Here is a 5,424-nt window from a genome sequence, read left to right as displayed (position 1 = left end):
GGGTGTGTGCGGGGTGCCCGGGGGGGGGGTGTGCGGGGTGCCCGGGGGGGGTGTGTGCGGGGTGCATGGGGGGGGGTGCGGGGCTGCCCGGGGGTGTGTGTGCGGGGGTGCATGTGGGTGTGCAGCGGGGGTGCCCGGGGGGGTGTGTGTGCGGGTAGGTGCGGGGCTGCCCGGGGGGTGTGTGCGGGGGTGCCCGGGGGGGGTGTGTGCGGGGTGCATGGGGGGGTGTGCGGGGCTGCCCGGGGGGTGTGTGTGCGGGTAGGTGCGGGGGTGCCTGGGGGGGTGTGTGCGGGGTGCATGGGGGGGGTGCAGGGGCTGCCCGGGGGGGTGTGTGCGGGGGTGCATGGGGGGGGTGTGCGGGGTGCATGGGGGGGTGTGCGGGGCTGCCCGGGGGTGTGTGTGCGCGGGGGTGCATGTGGGTGTGCAGCGGGGGTGCCCGGGGGGGGGTGTGTGCGGGTAGGTGCGGGGCTGCCCGGGGGGGGTGCCCGGTGGTGCCCGGGGGGGTGCGGTTCTGCACACACGGGGGTGTGTGTGCGGGGGTGCATGTGGGTGTGCAGCGGGGGTGCCCGGGGGGGTGTGTGTGCGGGGTGCATGGGGGTGTGTGTGCGGGGTGCATGGGGGGGGGGTGTGCGGGGTGCATGGGGGTGTGTGTGCGGGGTGCATGGGGGGGGTGTGCGGGGTGCCCGGGGGGGGTGTGTGCGGGTAGGTGCGGGGGTGCCCGGGGGTGTGTGTGCGGGGTGCATGGGGGGGGTGTGCGGGGTGCCCGGGGGGGGTGTGTGCGGGTAGGTGCGGGGGTGCCCGGGGGGGTGTGTGCGGGGGTGCATGTGGGTGTGCAGCGGGGGTGCCCGGGGGGGTGTGTGTGCGGGGAGGTGCGGGGCTGCCCGGGGGGGGTGTGCGGGGGTGCCCGGGGGTGCGGGGGTGCCCGGGGGGGTGCGGTTCTGCACACACGGGGGTGCCAGCGGGACCAGCAGCAGCAGCGGTCGGGGGCTGAGCTCTCAGGCCTGGGAGCAGCCAGACCCCAGCTCTGACACGGCCCTGGCTGAGCTCGGGCCCCCGGGGCCGGGGCGGCTCCGTCCCCGCTCTGCCGCGTGAGCACTTGGGGGTGTCTCCGCTGCTCGCTCCCTGCCCCTCCCACAGCCCCTGCAGCCCCACCCCACCACGGCCCCCCACCGGCCCCCCACCGGCCCCCCCACCGGCCCGGCAGCCGGGGCTCACTGCGGCTTGTGGGGCGGCTGAGTGTGTGTGGCGGGGAGGCTGCAGTGGAACCTGCCCCTCCCAGGGCGGGGAGGGGGCTGGCGGGGAGGGGGGAGCCGTGCTCGTGCCCCCCCAGCCTCCCACCCTCCTCCTAGCGCCATCAGCAGCCGCCAAAGGGCTAAACTCTGGGGCTGAGTCACACAAACACCTGGAGCCCCGGAGCAGCTGCTGGCATCACCTGGCACCGCTCCCCTCGCCCCGGGACGCCCCTGCCCCTGCCCCTGGCAGCAACTGGGGGGAGGGGCAGGGCCTCCCCCGCCCCCCGCCCCCTCAGCTCACAGAAGAACCGGCAAGACCGGCTCGGAGGCGGGGATGGGGGGGTCTGAGCACAAAGCTGGCCCCTCCCCGCACTCTGTGTGTTTGTAAATAGCATTGCCAGGATGCTGGTAGGCAAAAGAGGCCCCCCCTTGCCACCCTGCCACCCCTCAGCACCATGATAGACACCCCCCAGCTCTGCGGGTGCCCCTCACTCCCGACCCGCAGCCCCTGCTAGCCCAGCCCTGCCCCCCCAGCTCTGCGGGTGTCCCTCGCTCCCGACCCGCAGCCCCCTGCTAGCCCAAGTCCTGCCCCCCCAGCTCTGCGGGTGTCCCTCGCTCCCGACCCGCAGCCCCCTGCTAGCCCAGCCCTGCCCCCCCAGCTCTGCGGGTGTCCCTCGCTCCCGACCCGCAGCCCCCTGCTAGCCCAGCCCTGCCCCCCCAGCTCTGCGGGTGTCCCTCGCTCCCGACCCGCAGCCCCCCTGCTAGCCCAGCCCTGCCCCCCCAGCTCTGCGGGTGTCCCTCGCTCCCGACCCTCAGCCCCCTGCTAGCCCAGCCCTGCCCCCCCAGCTCTGCGGGTGTCCCTCGCTCCCGACCCGCAGCCCCCTGCTAGCCCAGCCCTGCCCCCCCAGCTCTGCGGGTGTCCCTCACTCCCGACCCGCAGCCCCCTGCTAGCCCAGCCCTGCCCCCCCAGCTCTGCGGGTGTCCCTCGCTCCCGACCCGCAGCCCCCTGCTAGCCCAGCCCTGCCCCCCCAGCTCTGCGGGTGTCCCTCGCTCCCGACCCGCAGCCCCCTGCTAGCCCAGCCCTGCCCCCCCAGCTCTGCGGGTGTCCCTCGCTCCCGACCCGCAGCCCCCTGCTAGCCCAGCCCTGCCCCCCCAGCTCTGCGGGTGTCCCTCGCTCCCGACCCTCAGCCCCCTGCTAGCCCAGCCCTGCCCCCCCAGCTCTGCGGGTGTCCCTCGCTCCCGACCCGCAGCCCCCTGCTAGCCCAGCCCTGCCCCCCCCAGCTCTGCGGGTGTCCCTCGCTCCCGACCCGCAGCCCCCTGCTAGCCCAGCCCTGCCCCCCCAGCTCTGCGGGTGTCCCTCGCTCCCGACCCGCAGCCCCCTGCTAGCCCAGCCCTGCCCCCCCAGCTCTGCGGGTGTCCCTCGCTCCCGACCCGCAGCCCCCTGCTAGCCCAGCCCTGCCCCCCCAGCTCTGCCGGTGCCCCTCGCTCCTGACCCGCAGCCCCCTGCTAGCCCAGCCCTGCCCCCCCAGCTCTGCGGGTGTCCCTCGCTCCCGACCCGCAGCCCCCTGCTAGCCCAGCCCTGCCCCCCCAGCTCTGCGGGTGTCCCTCGCTCCCGACCCGCAGCCCCCTGCTAGCCCAGCCCTGCCCCCCCAGCTCTGTGGGTGTCCCTCACTCCCGACCCGCAGCCCCCTGCTAGCCCAGACCTGCCCCCCCAGCTCTGTGGGTGCCCCTCGCTGCCCGTTGTAGCAGCTGGCTAGGTTAATAGCTGCCCACACCCTGGGGGCGGGATGGGGTCCCGGCAGACTTTCTGCCAAGGGGACCTGCGGCGGGATTCGGGGTGAGCTCTCTGCTAGGGGGCAGCTAGACACCAGGTGCTCCACAGAGCTGAGTCTCCGCAGGGTGGGAGGGCTTGCCCCAGGTCACCCAGCAGGTCAGAGTTGGGGACAGAACCCAGGTGTCCTGAGCCCCAGGCCCGTGCTCGGGCCGCTCCCTCCAGGGGGAGAAGCCCAGCTGGAGATCCCCAGGCCAGGCCCCTGCCCACCAGGTTCAGCAGCCCCGTGGTGAGGGGGGCTGGGCCCCCAGGGAGAGAGGGGGAACCTTTGCCCGGGCACACGCGTGTCTCTGGGGCACAGAGTGGCCCTCCCTGCGGGCACCGCACCTGGAACCCCTCCCCTCCCCCCAGTGCCCCAGCTCCTTGCCTGGCTGGGCTCATCGGGAAGCCCCCTCCCACGCCTGCAGCCCTGCTGCCCCCCAGGCCCCCCACGCCCCCTGCCAATCCCTGTGCTGCCAAACTCCCCAAGCCCCATGGGTGCCAGAGACCCGGGGGGGGGGGTCGGCACTTAGATGAGAGCAGCCAGCCCCTCCCCCCACGGTTCCTAGGGCAGCAGCAGGGCTGTAGCTGGGGGGGGAATCGGGCCAGGGCTGAGGGGGCCTGACCTGAGATCCATCCCCCTCCCCCCGGACACACAAATCGGGGGGGAGGGGCAAACGAAGTGTGCAAGCTCACATGTGAGTGCATGGGAATGCGTGTGCAATGGGGGGGGGTGTGCACCACTGCCCTCTGCTGGACACACTGTGTCACAGCAGCTCATGTCCCCTGGGCAGCCTCCTCTGGGGAGCTGGAAAAAGGCCACAGGAGGGGGATTTAAAAGTGAGCGGGGGTCATCGCTTTTCAGCTCCGGCTGGGCTAGCGGGGGCTGCATGGCATGGTGAGGGAGGGGAGCGGGGCGTGATGGGGAGGGCTGGGGGGCGCTGGGCATGGTGGGGGAGGGGCAGGGGGACTGGGCATGGTGGGGAGGGGAGCGGGGCGTGACGGGGGAGGGCTGGGGGGCACTGGGCGTGGTGGGGGGAGGGACAGGGGGACTGGGCATGGTGGGGAGGGGAGCCGGGCGTGACGGGGGAGGGCTGGGGTGCTGGGCATGGTGGGGGAGGGGCAGGGGGACTGGGCATGGTGGAGAGGGGAGCGGGGCGTGATGGGGAAGGGCTGAGGGGGCGCTGGGCGTGGTGGGGAGGGGCAGGGGACTGGCATGTTGGGGGGAGGGGAGCAGGGCATGATGGGGGAGCGGCAGGAAGCGGGGCGTGGTGGGGGAGGGCGGGGCGGCGCTGGGCGGAGTGGGGGAGGGGGAGGGGACTGGGCGTGGTGGGGAGGGCTGGGGGACACTGGGCGTGGTGGGGGAGGGGCAGGGGGACTGGGCGTGGTGGGGGAGGGGAGCGGGATGTGACAGGGAAGGGCTGGGGGAGGGGACTGGGCGTGGTGGGGGAGGGGAGTGGGGCGTGACGGGGAGGGCTAGGGGGCGCTGGGTGTGGTGGGGGAGGGGCGGGGGACTGGGCGTGGTGGGGGAGGGGAGCGGGGCGTGACGGGGAGGGCTGGGGGGCACTGGGCGTGGTGGGGGAGGGGAGTGGGACCTGACGGAGAAGGGCTGGGGGGAGCTGGGCGTGGTGGGGGAGGGGAGCGGGGCGTGACGGGGAGGGCTGGGGGACACTGGGCGTGGTGGGGGAGGGGCAGGGGGACTGGGCGTGGTGGGGGAGGGGAGCGGGATGTGACAGGGAAGGGCTGGGGGGAGCTGGGCGTGGTGGGGGAGGGCGGGGTGGTGCAGGGCATGGTGGGGGAGGGGGAGGGGACTGGGCGTGGTGGGGGAGGGGAGTGGGGCGTGACGGGGAGGGCTGGGGGGCGCCTGGGCGTGGTGGGGGAGGGGCGGGGGACTGGGCGTGGTGGGGGAGGGGAGCGGGGCGTGACGGGGGAGGCCTGGGGTCGGGGAGGGGGGGAGCTGGGTCGGCAGCCGCCTTCCTGCTGGGATAACTGAAAGCGAAAGGCACCAAGGGGAGGGAGGAAGCCCAGAGGCTGGTTCTTCCGGGGGGGGCCCCCAGCCTGGCCTGGCACTTAGGGCCTGGGGCCCTCCCCCGCCCCACCTGCACCTTTCCTCCCGCGGGGGCAGGAAGCCGGTGCGGCTCAGCGGGAGCAGGGCCCCCGGGGCTGTGAGTCGGCCCCCAGCTGGGGGAGCCGCTGGGACCAGGCCTCCCCCAAAGCCAGCCTTTCCCAACCCGATTGCGGCAACTTCCGCCCTGCGCGGGCCCCATGCGGCGTGGGGGTGGGCGGCCCAGCTCCCGCAGGGCTCTGGGGTGGGCAGCTCTGAGCCCTGTGGCCCCCACGGCCCTGGCGAGCAGTGACCCCGTGGGGCAGCCCCCAGGCCGA

Source organism: Eretmochelys imbricata, chromosome 20 (genome assembly GCF_965152235.1).
Source record: "Eretmochelys imbricata isolate rEreImb1 chromosome 20, rEreImb1.hap1, whole genome shotgun sequence".
Classification (NCBI taxonomy): domain Eukaryota; kingdom Metazoa; phylum Chordata; order Testudines; family Cheloniidae; genus Eretmochelys; species Eretmochelys imbricata.
The sequence above is the reverse complement of the archived record's forward strand: the minus strand, read 5'-3'. Positions refer to the sequence as shown.